The following is a 13,263-nucleotide window of genomic DNA, read 5'->3' as shown; positions in this document are numbered from 1 at the left end:
GGTAACTCGAATGTCTTCAGGAAGACTTCTTATGTGGATTGGAAGCTTCCAACATCCATTGTTCCTTAAGTGCTTCTTAATTGGGCACCTAACTTTGCGAATTCCTTTCTCCAGGAACTGACCAAATGCTCTACTAAGGTTATTTAGAAATCAAGCCAGTACACGGCCAATATTCATAACTTTGAATACAAAAATGATACATGCATACAAATAGGATTAATAGATTCAGTAGATCATAACCTTTACATAGATATGTTACACGGCATATGTAGCATGGAACATATTCCAGTTATGTCATATATATTTATGAGCATATTTCCATAAAGCCGTCACAACACGTACAAAACCCCACCCCAAACCACTAGACTCATGAGCTAGCAATAATGTCAGTCCCATCGAACAAACAGCTCTTCAGAGTAAAAAAACAGCCCATGATCCTGGGATGAAACTCTTCCAGTGTAGGCTTTGCAGAATTCAGTGTTAACGTCTTTCATGACGCAAAACAAAGGTCACTCACAGGGCTCTACATTTTTTAGAGGACGCAATTTAAAATTCCCAGAATGGCTTTCTCATCAGAAAACTCCAGCTCCGTGGTAGCCTGTCAGGTTCCTGACTCCTGGGAAAGATCGGTAGCCAGTTCTAGCTGGCTTCCTGCACTGGTGGGCAGCCGGCGCGCTCAGCTCCCCAGGCTACAGGCTGAAAGATCTGGAACAAACTCCTTTTGGAAATTCCACGTGGGACAGACATTCTGGTTCTCTCACAGCTCCAGTTTGGCACTTTGGGCCATAGACCAAAGCCCACTGCTGCTTCACAGGTGTTGCAATTGCACCATTTGTGCAAGTCTCCCTCATACAGCCAATGAAAACGTCACATGCAAATTAGCTATAGAGTAACAGTTGGTGATTGGTTGAGTTACCTCTGATGGGGTCTAAATTAGCTGTTACCACTCAAGAAAGAGATCTTGGAGTCATTGTGGATAGTTCTCTGAAAACACCCACTCAATGTGCAGCAGCAGTCAAAAAAGCAAACAGAATGCTGGGAATAATTAAGAAAGGGATAGATAATAGGACAGAAAATATCATGTTGCCTCTATATAAATCCATGGTACTCCCACATCTTGAATACTGTGTGCAGATGTGGTCGCCCCATCTCAAAAAAGATATATTGGAGTTGGAAAAGGTTCAGAAAAGGGCAACAAAAATGGTTAGGGGTATGGAACGGCTTTCTATATGAGGAGAGATTAATAAGACTGCTGTAAGAGACAACAGTTCCCAGCATGCCCTGCTCCCACACGAGCCGAGCATGAAGCGTTGGATGCTGGGACTTCTAGTCTTCAGGTGCTACAGTTCATAATAAAGATGCATTGGAGTCACCGGCCCCTGCTCTGGGTTGGGTACGCTCTCTTCTTCTGCTGGAGGGAGGCTGTCCCTGCAGGGCTGCTTTCGCTGCACCCCAGATAGACCACCCCCCTTATCATCATTACTATGGTGAGCGTTGCAGGGACCTGAGTTTCCTGCCTTACTTGGGGTCCAATTGGATTCCCCCCTCCAAAGCAGGATTCTGTCCCACAATGAAGTTGCACGTAAGCAAGGTCACTAGCATGTGACAACCCCAGGGGGTCACATCCACAGCTTACACCTGCTAACTCAGCATGTAGTGATGCTTTGCACAGAAGACCCTCCCCCAGCCTTGCTGGAGGGTGGTGACCCATCAGGAATTGCCATGCTGCAAGACAGCCTGATTTGTGTTGGGCCACAGCCAGCATGATGTTGGGACATGACTTGGGCAGCCCAGGCCTGTCACTTAGCTCTGAAACGTTTCTGCTTAGGCTGGCAAGATGTCGTTGGGCAGCCAGATTTCAGCTGCAAGTGAGGTGAACAGGACCAATGGTCAGATGCAAATATTTAAGTGAGGCTGATGCCAGGTGAGCCCATGGATCCCACACGTGGCTGCAGAGATCAAGTAAGAGCATGGGCCACTGAGCACAGTGGCATGGTTTATGTTTTCACATGCAGGAGTCACAGCACAGCAGTGGCACATGAACACATGGGGGGGGGGGCGGTCTGAGCTCACTGAAGTCATGGGGGCAGGCTCAAGACCTGTGGGGAGAATTGAGCTGCCACCTTTAACACTTTAAATGATTGGGGCCTGCCTCATAGCACCCCCGTCTGGCTGGACCTAGGCTTGCAATTGCTGGGCCAGTGCCCTCCCTGGGGGAATTCTGCCTTAAACCTTCTCAATGAGCCCAGGGAAGGTGGTTTCTATTTGTTTTATTGCAAGTCTTCTCAACAAACAAGATCAATCTTCCCCACCTCTGTCCCTCATATCTGTAAGTGCATCACCCCAAAAGCTCCTGGCTCTTACCTCAGAGCCTTGTGGTAACAGGACTTCCCACAGTCTGGCGCTGTCCATTTGACTCTTAGAGCAGTTCCACCCAACACTTGCCACAGCCTCTTGCAGCCCCTGCTCCATTTTCTGCTCCTCCTTCTATGAGAATCAGCCAGTTAAGGCGCAGGTCTCTTCCCAAGTGCAGCAGCAGGGCTAATCAGCCAACCAGCTACTGGCCTCTGATCTCAGTGGGGTGGTAGGTAACCCCTTATAATTTTAGAGGGCCCAAATGTTCTGAATGGCAGAATGTAAAGCCCTGGAGGCTGGGTATCAGACTCATTCATTTTCTGCTCATGGGCAGAGCAGAGGCTGTGACAGAATCTGGATCAATGAACGTCTATCACAGCGGTGCACAAAGTGGCAGGCCTGCTTTGGCTGGAATTACACTAAGGACAGACATAAGTAGTTAACACATATTGCAAGGGACCATTAGCTACTTGTGCTCAACAACCTTCTCCACTTCATATTTAGCTGTGACACTGAGTACCTGTTCCAGACTTGCAGAGGAACTCTGTGTAGCTAGAAAGTTTGTCTCTCTCCCCAACAGAAGTTGGTCCAATACAAGATATTACCTCACCCACCTTGGCTCTCTAATATCCTGGGACCGACATGGCTACAACAACACTGCATACTCAGGCAGACAAACAGACTCTTCTCTTCGCTCTGAAACAGGCACGTTTCGGGAACTAGCAAAGGGAACTGAAAGCAAAAGCAGGACCTGAAGGCAGTGCATGAACCTGATCTGGGACTAGCTCTGGTACTTTAGCTTTACTGTCTTTATTTGGGGCATGTGTGTGAGGCCAGCTGCCACAGTGCAGACTCTGAGCTCTGTAGTTTGTCTCAACAGTTTGCATCATCTCCTGTCCTTAAACACAGTCTGAAAAGACCAGAGTTCAGGGCTCTGTGCTGCTTCTCCAACAGTGGCTTGCACAATGCTTAGCACAACTCAAGGAACTACATGTGTCCTGCTGCGTTAAGGGTGACAAGGCATCAGCTATTACAGGGGAAGCTCTGACCTCAGATCCTGGCTGGGGCCCCAAAGGATTAACTGATTTTCCACAATTCTGAAATGCAGCCATTTGTCCGTGACACATCTCCATGTATAGTCCCCCTTTCAGATCACGTTCCCTTTGATTATTTGAAGACATCTTACAGCTGTCATTCTGTTTAATGAGTTACAGCTCTAATGAGGGTGGCATTGGCTCTGGGGTAATAAACAGCTAAACAAACAAACTTTTGTCCTCCTCAATTCCTGTGCTAAAATACTTCCTCCCGCCTTCACTCACAGTTCTCTGCAGCAAAACCAAATGCAAGAAGTGAAAGGCAGCACTTGCTAGACAAGTGTGTATCTGTTACTACCAGTATCAGATGCACCCTATCAATCGACTCCCATTTGGAAGGGCTTTCGATTCTGAGATGCCAAGGCCAGAAGGGACCCTTGTGATCATAGAATCATAGAATATCAGGGTTAGAAGGGACCTCAGGAGGTCATCTAGTCCAATCCCCTGCTCAAAGCAGGACCAACACCAACTAAATCATCCCAGCCAGGGCTTGAACCTCATCAGATTTTCTTTGGCCCAATCCTCCAATTTGTCTAGGTCACTCTGGACCCTATCCCTACCCTCCAGCATATCTACCTCTCCCCCCAGCTTAATGTCATCTGGGAACTTGCTGAGGGTGCACTTCAGCCCATCATCCAGCTCTTTAATAAAGATGTTGAACAAAACTGGCCCCAGGACCAACCCTTGGGGCACTCCAGTTGATACCGGCTGCCAGCTAGACATTGAGCCGTTGATCACTAACCGTTGAGCCCAATGATCTGACCAGCTTTCTATCCACCTTATAGTCCATTCATCCAATCCATACTTCTTTAACTTGCTGGCAAGAATACTGCGGGAGACCATATCAAAGGCAGGGCCGTCCCTATCCATACGCAAAGTACGCAGCTGCGTAGAGCACCAGGAAATTTGGGGCACCACATTTCCTGGTGCCCTGCACAGCTGCGTGCTGCTCCAGCCCCTGCTCCGCCTCTTCCCCATGGCCCCCGCCCCTGCTCTGCCCCAGCCCCGCCCCCACTTCACCCCTACCCAAATCTCCCACCCTGCTCCACCCCTGCCCTGCCCCTTCCCACACCAGCCACACCCCCACTCCACTGAGGACTGCATCGGGGTTGGAAGTGGCGGGAAGTGCAGCAACCTGGCCCCAGCTGTGCCACCAGTGAGTGCTCAGGGGCGGTTCCCCCCTGCCCTCCAAGCCTGCTCCTGTCCCCGCACGGAGGCCTGGGGCTAGTCCCCTCTCCCCCCCATGAGGGGGGCTGCATAGGGCCCCAGAATGGCTAGGGACAGCCCTGATCAAAAGCTTTGCTAAAGTCAAGCTATATCACATCCACCGCTTTCCCCATATCCACAGAGCCAGTTATTTCATCATAGAAGGCAATCAGGTTCGTCAGGCATGACTTGCCCTTGGTGAATCCATGTTGACTGTTCCTGATCACCTTCCTCTCCTCCAAGTGCTTCAAAATGGATTCCTTGAGGGACGGCTCCATGATTTTGCTGGGGACTGAAGTGAGGCTGTAGTTCCCCGGGTTCTGTTTCTTCCCTTTTTAAAATTTGGGCACTATGTTTGCCTTTTTTCAATCGTCCGGGACCTTCCCCGATCACCACAAATTTTCAGAGATAATGGCCAATGGCTCTGCAATCACATCAGCCAACTCCCTCAGCACCCTCAGATGCATTAGATCAGGACCCATGGACTTGTGCATGTCCAGCTTTTCTAAATAGTCCTTAACCTGTTCTTTCATCACTGAGGGCTGCTCACCTCCTCCCCATACTGGGTTGCCCAGTGCAGCAGTCTGAGAGCTGCCCTTGTCTGTGAAGATCGAGACTTCCCACATAGGACAGGCCCCATGATAATTCCTAGAGCAGATCTTTTAGAAAAGTATCCAATCTTGATTTAAAAATTGTCGGTGATGGAGAATCCACCACGACCCAGGGTAAATGGTTCCGATGGTTAATTGCACTCCCTGTTAAAAATGTACACCTTATTACCAGTCTGAATTTGTCAAGCTGTATAGTGCAGTCTGCTAGATTGAAGAGCCCATTATTAAATATTTGTTCTCCATGTACTTATAGATAGTGATCACCTTCAACCTTCTCTTTGTTAAGCTAAATGGACAGAGTCTATCACTATAAGGCATAGTTTTTACTCCTTTAATCATTCTCATGGCTCTTCTCCGAAACCTCTCCAGTTTATCAACATCCTGCTTGAGTTGTGGGCACCAGAACTGGACACAGGATTCCAGCAGTGGTCGTAACAATGCCAAGTACAGAGATAAAATAACCTTGACGCCTACTCAAGACTCCTCTGTTTATGCATTACAGACTCACATTCGCTTGTTACACTGGGAGCTCATGTTCCGCTGATTATCCACCACACTCCCCACATCTTTTTCAGAGTCACTGCTTCCCGTGATAGAGTCCCCCATTCTGTAAGTATGGCCTGCATTCTTTTTTTCCTAGATGTGTACCATTGCATTTAGCTGTATTAAAACACATATTGTTTGCTTGCAGCCAGTTTACCAAGTAAGCTAAATTACACTGAATCAGTGACCTGTCCTCTTCATTATTTACCACTCCTGCAATTTTTGGGTCATCTGCAAACTTTATCCCTGATTTTGTTTTCTTCCAGGTCATTGATAAAAATGTTAAATAGCATACGGCCAAGAACTGATCCCCAATGGAAACACACCGGCTCGATGACGATTCCCAGTTTACAGTTACACTGCGACCTGTCAGTTAGCCAGGTTTTAATCCATTTAATGTGGGTTATGTACATTTTATATCATTCTATTTTTTTTAAATCATAGACTCATAGAAGATTAAGGTTGGAAGAGACCTCAGGAAGTCATCTAGTCCAACCCCCTGCTCAAAACAGGACCAACCCCAACTAAATCATCTCAGCCAGGACTTTGTCAAGCTAGGCTTTAAAAACCTTGAAGGATGGAGATTCCACCACCTCCCTAGGTAACCAAAATGTCACGTGGTGCAGGTCAAACACCTTAGAAAAGTCTAACTATATTCCATCAACCTTTATTAACCAAACTTGAAAAGATATCAAGGTAATTTGATGGGATCTATTTTCCATAAACCCATTGATTTGCATTAATTATCCTCCTTTAATTCCTTATTAACCGAGTCCCATATCATTCTCTTGCTCTATTCTCTTGCCCAGGATCCATGTCAGGCTGACCAGCCTATAATTATTCAGGTCACTTTCAAAAATTGGCACAACATTAGTGGTCTTTCACTCCTCTGGAATTTCCCTAAAGCTCCAAGTTTTATTTAAAAAAATCAATATTAATAGTCCAGCATGCTCCTCAGCCAGCCTTTCTGAAACTCTTGGATGCAAGTTTGACCTGCTGATTTTAAAATGTCTAACATTAGTAGCTGCTGTTCAACATCCACAGGAGATACTAGTGAAATGGAAAGAGTGTAATTACTATGTGATGAGACTATATCATCTGATCCCCCTCCAATATGGAACAGCAATATTTATTGAGCACTTCTGCCATTATTACGGATGATTCCACCGTGTCCATCTAGTAATGGACCAAGACCATTACCAGGACATTTTTTATGCCCAATATATTTTAAAAACTCATTGTCCTTAACTCTGCTGGTCATAGATTTCTCGTGTCCCTTGTCTTCCCTATCAGTTTTGTACAATTCTTAACTTCTGATTTATATTCATTACTATCAACTTCCCTTTTCCTCCATTTGTTGTATTTTTTTTATAGCTGTCCTCACTTTCCCTCTAAACCAAGTCAGCTTTTTTAACCAGTACAGCCTTCCCTCCTTGATTGTGGCTTTTCAGGCATCTGCTAACAAATGTTCTGAAATTATTCCCTGTTATCATTCCCATTTTTCTGATTAAATTCATCCTCCTGGCTGATTTGGCTCATAATTATTTTCAGCTTTGTGAATACAGCACTATTAAAGCACCAAGGGTACATATCATTGGTCTGATCATTACTCTGCATGCATGTTATAAATGTAATCAAGTCATGGTCATGTGTACCTAAGTTACAGTGAATTTTTAGTTCTCTTTAAAAAGTGCAGCATGCTGGAAGCTTCTCACACAGCCCTGCTCTAGCACACCAGGTACTGTCCGGCACAGCTGCGTTTTCCAGCCATGGCAGATCTAACTCTAAGCCCTGTTGCTTCCCCTTCCAGTCGCTCCAAACCTCTGTCAAGTAGCCACTTATGGCTTCTCTGGGCGCTGGCAGCAGGGGTTCCCCAGTGCGGAGTTGGCGGGCAGAGGCATCACTTGGCACCACAAGGGCCAGGGGCTGCAGTGATTTCTCTGACTGGCCCAGCTGGAAAGCAGCTGAAGAGGTCTCTGCTGCACTCAGCTTGAGGGGTCTCATTGGTCACTTCCCAGCAGTGGGATTTCACCAGTGACAGACACAGGGAATGGGATGTGGAGCCTTTGGGCTGCCAGTTTGACTTTGGCCCAAGATGGTTGGGATCGCGGTTCCCAACTGAGGATAGTTAGGTGGGCTGTGGGAAATAGGCTTTGTGGGCAGGTGCTGACATCAAGACCATGGTCACTGGAAACCCACCACTGTCACTGGCATGGCCCAGCACCTGGGCATGAGGGCCCTTGGGTGGCAAGGGAGGAGCATGCCCTGGTGCCCCTGGGGGCTGTGATTGTTCTTTAGGCTTCAGGGCTCCCAGCCTGGCAGCTTCCACCAGCACCGATCTGGGCTTGTGTTGTCTGCCCTCATCATCCCCACCCGCTCCCAAATTGAGATGGGGTAAGACCAGACGGAAGCACAGCCAGGGGTGCAGGGACGCTCCTGTCTTCCCCTCACTGTCCTTGCCCCCACTCTGATCCTGCCTTCACTCCCAATGCAGGAGGAGCCCCTCCCCACACAGGAATGCTGGCAGCTCGCTGCCAGAGGGAGATCAGGCACATCTCTCACTTGGGCACCCTTCCTTGAAGACCCCACTCGCTATGCCTAGAAGATGTCTTGGAGGTGGCGGCATCTCGGTGCCCAAGCGCCACAGCCAGAGGGGGCAGGTTCCCCGGGACAGCTGGACCTTGAAGAGCAGTGCTGGGGACATGCAAGGACAGAGAGAGACTCAAAGGGACCAACCTGTGCGGTTCTCCCAGCTGCGCTCAGGAGGCCCTGCTTCGCAGCTCTGGCAGGAACCCAGCGTCAGTGGCTGCTTCTGCAAAGCCTAGACAAAGTGGGACGGAGGAATGCCCGGGGGGGCCCTCGGCCTGCCTGCTGCTGCCTCCTCTGGACACACTGTCATTGTAATCGCAGACACACTGCTCAGGGCGGCCCGCTGAGCTTGCTCCTGCTTCTGCAGAGTCCAGCCACGAAAGTACTGCACAGCTGCTTCGCTCTAGGTCCGTTTCCAGTGTCACATACCCCAGTGCAGCTTGGGGATTGTAGTCCACAAGGACTCGATGCAGTCTGCTGGGCAGTTATCATAGAATCATAGAATATCAAGGTTGGAAGGGACCTCAGAAGGTCATCTAGTCCAACCCCCTGCTCAAAGCAGGACCAATCCCCAATTTTTGCCCCGATCCCAAATGGCCCCCTCAAGGATTGAACTCACAATCCTGGGTTTAGCAGGCCAATGCTCAAACCACTGAGCTATCCCTCCCCTATGACACTTGCCAGATGAAAAAGGCCTCACGGGTCACCTGGGCCGTCCATTCTCCCCCACGCTGGGGACTAGTGCAGCATTGGTCCCCGCAGCGGGCACCAGTGCTTTGTCCAGCACAGTTTGATGCAAGCTGCTGCTGTGAAACCCTTAGCACAGAGCAGCCTGTGTGAATGTTCTCCTCTATTTCCATTGCACTGTGCTCAGCTGTGGTCCTGGCTGCAACCAGACCCAGAGGCTGACCGAAACCCAGGGGCTATGCCTGTCTAATAACATACCTCTGCTTCCAGGGTAGGGTGACCAGATAGCAAGTGTGGAAAATTTAGTATGCTATTTTTCCAGGGGGGAGGGGTATAGTTGCATATATAAGACAAAGCCCCTAATATCAGGATGGTTCCACTTGCACTGGGAATCTGGTCACCCTGTTTCAGGGAGAGGAATAAGTTCCGTACAAGGAGTCTTTCTGATGAGAGAGTGAAGCAGAGCAGCAGCCTGAACTCTGATGAGAGCAGAGAGAAGCCTGCACCAGTGACTCACAGCCAATTCGCTGCACTAGGATCTGTACGCCTGAGCTCTGGCATCACTGAGGTGTTTTACCAATGTTTGTTTTCTGTAATTCTTATGGCTCTATAGAGATGATTGGAGAGGCGGGTGAGCAGTAAGGTAGCAAAGTTTGCTGAGGACACAAAGCTATTTAGGTTAGGACCAGAGGGAACTGCGCAGAACTTCAGGGAAACTTAACCAAGCTAAGGAAATAGATAATATGACAGCAAATGCAATTCACTGTTGGCAAATGTTAAGCTACCTGATGTCTTTCAGGGGTCCAATTTAACTACATCAACAAGAAAGGGATCTAGGTGTCACTGTACGACAGCTCAGTGGACACTGCTGCTCCATGGGCAGGTGCAGTCAAACAAGCTAATGAGATGTTCAGGTTAGCGCTGTGGAAATAACTGATTCTTCAGTTCAGTGGCTGAAATGAAAAAGAAGAAATTTGTGTCAGGTAGAATTAAATGTTTTGTTCTACCTGGAACTAAAATTGTTTCTGTTTCGATTTGCCCCCACTTTAAAATAAAAGAAATAAAATTCTAAACAAAAAGTCATTTTGAATAAAAAAATCAAAACTTTTGTTTTGAAAATGTCCAAATTAAACTCTTTTTTTTACAAATTTTGTCCCCCGCCTGCCGCCAAAACAATTCAGTAGCTTTGACATGCATTTGAAAAATGTTTCAGCTGACCCAAACCTGCATTTTTAGATGGAAAAAAGTTTCCTGCTGAAAAATTTCACCCAGCTGTTGTTTGGCTGCATAGGAAATCGGATGGAGAAGAATATGGAGAATATTCTACTACTTTTATATAAAGCAGTAGTGTTGCCCCATCTATGTGTGGTACTAGACACCCCATCTCACATAGGATATTGCAGAACTGCTGTTCAGGGAATGACAACAGGAATGATCCAAGGTCTGGAGAAACTCCCAGGAAGAGAGATTGGAAAGACTGAGACTGTCACCTTAGAAAGGAGATGAATAAGGGGGGAGATGATAAACACATATAAAATAATGACTGATCTATTCTAGAGAATTGTAGGCAGTGTAGCTGTAGCCAGGTCGGTCTCAGGATATGAGAGAGACAAAGTGGGTGAGGTAATAGCTTTTATTGGACCAGCTTCTGTTGATGAGAGAGACAAGCTTTCAAGCTACACAGAGCTTTCTCATGTTACTCAAAAGCTTGTCTCTCTCACCAACAGAAGGTGGTCCAATAAAAGTTATTCCGTCACCCACCTGGTCTCGAGAAGGCAGATAAGGAGCAGGTGTTCTCCCTGTCTCATAATACAAGGACAAAGGACACAAAGTTAAAAGGTAGGAAATCTGAAACTGTTAAAAAGAATTTTCCCCCTCACAGTCTGTAATTAGACTGCAGAAGTCACTGCCACAGGATGTCACTGAGGCAAAGAATTAAGATTTAAAAATGGATTGGTTATTCATATGATATCAAGACTATCCATAGCTGACATAATTAGTGACAACACAAATTTTGGACAGGGTAATTAAACCTCATGCTTCAGGACTTAACCCTGTCTCTATTAGAGGCCAGGAGGAGACCTAATGAGGGGGGCAGGTTATCCCACATCTGCTACTGCACAGGATTCTTATTTTCCTCTGCAGCATCTGGTGTCAGCCCCAGGATACCAGACTTGGTGGACCTTGGCTCGGAGACAGCCTAGGAATTCTTATGTTTGCAGACTTTTAGCTATTCCATTATTTTGCCAGACAGTAATTGCCAAGATCACTCTCCTGTCCTTTTTTGGAGCTCAGAATTGCATTCTTGTTTCTCTTCCCATCCCGGGGCTTTCCTAGATTTCTCAAAAACATCTTCCTCTGTTTCTTCATGCTCTAGAGGCCAAGCTCATGCCCAGGGTAACTTCACCAAAGCCAGGGGCGTTACAGTAGGGATGAGTTCGGCATCAGGCATCGTGAAGGGGTTCCACTCACTGCACGTGCACTTCCTTGGGCTAGGTCTGGGAATTAGCTCTTGCTCCCATCTGGCACCCTCTTCCATCAGTTACTCATGCTGTGGCCCCTCTCTCTCGCTTCCCATGACTCAAGGTGCTCCCTCTTTGTGATTCAGCCCCTTGGCCAGGTCACCATGTAATCTCCCCATCTTCAAGGGTAACCGAGTCCACCTGGACACTGTCCAAAAGCCACCTCAGGTAGTCTTCTGTCCCAACTCTGGGTCCTATGGCAGCAGCTAGTAGAGAAACCCAGGCCCACCAGGTTCCAGCCCAGGTGGCCTAGGACTAAAAACATAGGTCTGCTCAGTCTCAGGCCATATTGTTGTTTTCCTGGGTTCCTCCCCACTTCCCCTCTATCTCCTGGTTTACCACTACAGCTTCCTTCTCTTCCCATGGCTACTTCATCCCTCTGGGCCTCTTGTACAACTCCTAGTCCAGGCAGGACCCCAGGGCCTATTCTCCCTCTACAGCACAGCACCTCCTTGTCCCAAGCCAACTCCCCTGCCCTCTAGGTGTAACCCACACACCTTCTGGGTGTGATATTCTGTCCCATCCAGTGGCACCAAGACCACTGAGAGATTAATGAGTCTGCTCTACAGCCTTAACTAAGAGCCATATATATGGCTTTTAGCTCATACAGTAGAGGTTCAGGTACAAAGCTCCAGAAGTCCCAGGTTCAACGTCACCTGCCAAAATAACATAAGGAACAACTGCAAACCTCATCCCTGTGCTCCCTTCCTGGTTTTAAAATCCTATCCCAGCTCCTTCCCAGCTGGGCTTCATCTGCCATTAGGTGCTATCAATCCCTGGTTCTGCTCCCAGTGCAGTGTCTAAGGTAAATTGGCTCCATGTACAGGTGTCATGTACTCCATACCTTTCTATTTTCTGACTGTTCCTCCTTCTCCATTTCTAGGCTATTGATAACTGTGTTTACAAAGTCTTCCTTACTTTCTGCTAGAGAGTGGTGCACTTCATTGCTCATCATGTAGGTCGAGCTCCCTGTGTTATCCCACTTTTTAAGTGCAAATGGAGGTCTGGTTGGAAGGGCTGGCCAGAGTGAGGGGGGGATGTGAAGGAGCTGTGGGTGTCTGGCTACAGTACAGGTGGCAAGGGGCCTGGCTCCGGGGGCCTAGCCAGAGTGGCAGGAGGTGAGCGGCCTGAGTGTGGGGATCTAGCTGGAGTGTGGAGGGCTGGCCTGAGTGGGGGAAAGGGGACGGTTACCACTTTTGAAATACAAAAAACCCAGCACCCTTCCCACAAGGCAAGCCTGGCATAACCCCAACCACAAAGCAACTCCATAACCCTTGCCCCCTCCAACAGCCACTTATAGTATCTAGAGAGTTCACACATAGAGATAAGATTTTATCTGGCTGTATTTTAAAGAATCTTTATTGAGGTTACAGGGACAAACCATCCCGATGTGTAGAAAGAATAGTAAATATGGCAGGCGACCAGCTTGGCTTAATAGTGAAATCCTTGCTGATCTTGAACACAAAAAAAAAGCTTACAAGAAGTGGAAGATTGGACAAATGACCAGGGATGAGTATAAAAATATTGCTCATACATGCAGGAGTGAAATCAGGAAGGCCAAATCACACTTGGAGTTGCAACTAGCAAGAGATGTTAAGAGTAACAAGAAGGGTTTCTTCAGGTATGTTAGCAACAAGAAGAAAGTCAGAGAAAGTA

At 47.6% G+C, this 13,263-nt stretch overlaps 1 protein-coding gene across 1 annotated transcript in view; it reads right to left on the bottom strand.

Moving 5' to 3' along the window:
- Window positions 1-8,812, bottom strand: part of MON1A (MON1 vesicular trafficking associated A) — a 32,903-nt gene extending 24,091 nt beyond the window's left edge. Inside the window, exon 1 of the mRNA XM_073352612.1 lies at window positions 8,546-8,812. The gene's annotated coding sequence lies outside the window, so the exon portion shown is untranslated. The remainder of the gene's footprint in view (window positions 1-8,545) is intronic.
- Between the last annotated feature and the right edge of the window lie 4,451 nt (window positions 8,813-13,263).

This window comes from Lepidochelys kempii, chromosome 7 (genome assembly GCF_965140285.1).
Source record: "Lepidochelys kempii isolate rLepKem1 chromosome 7, rLepKem1.hap1, whole genome shotgun sequence".
Classification (NCBI taxonomy): domain Eukaryota; kingdom Metazoa; phylum Chordata; order Testudines; family Cheloniidae; genus Lepidochelys; species Lepidochelys kempii.
The sequence above is the reverse complement of the archived record's forward strand: the minus strand, read 5'-3'. Positions and strand labels throughout refer to the sequence as shown.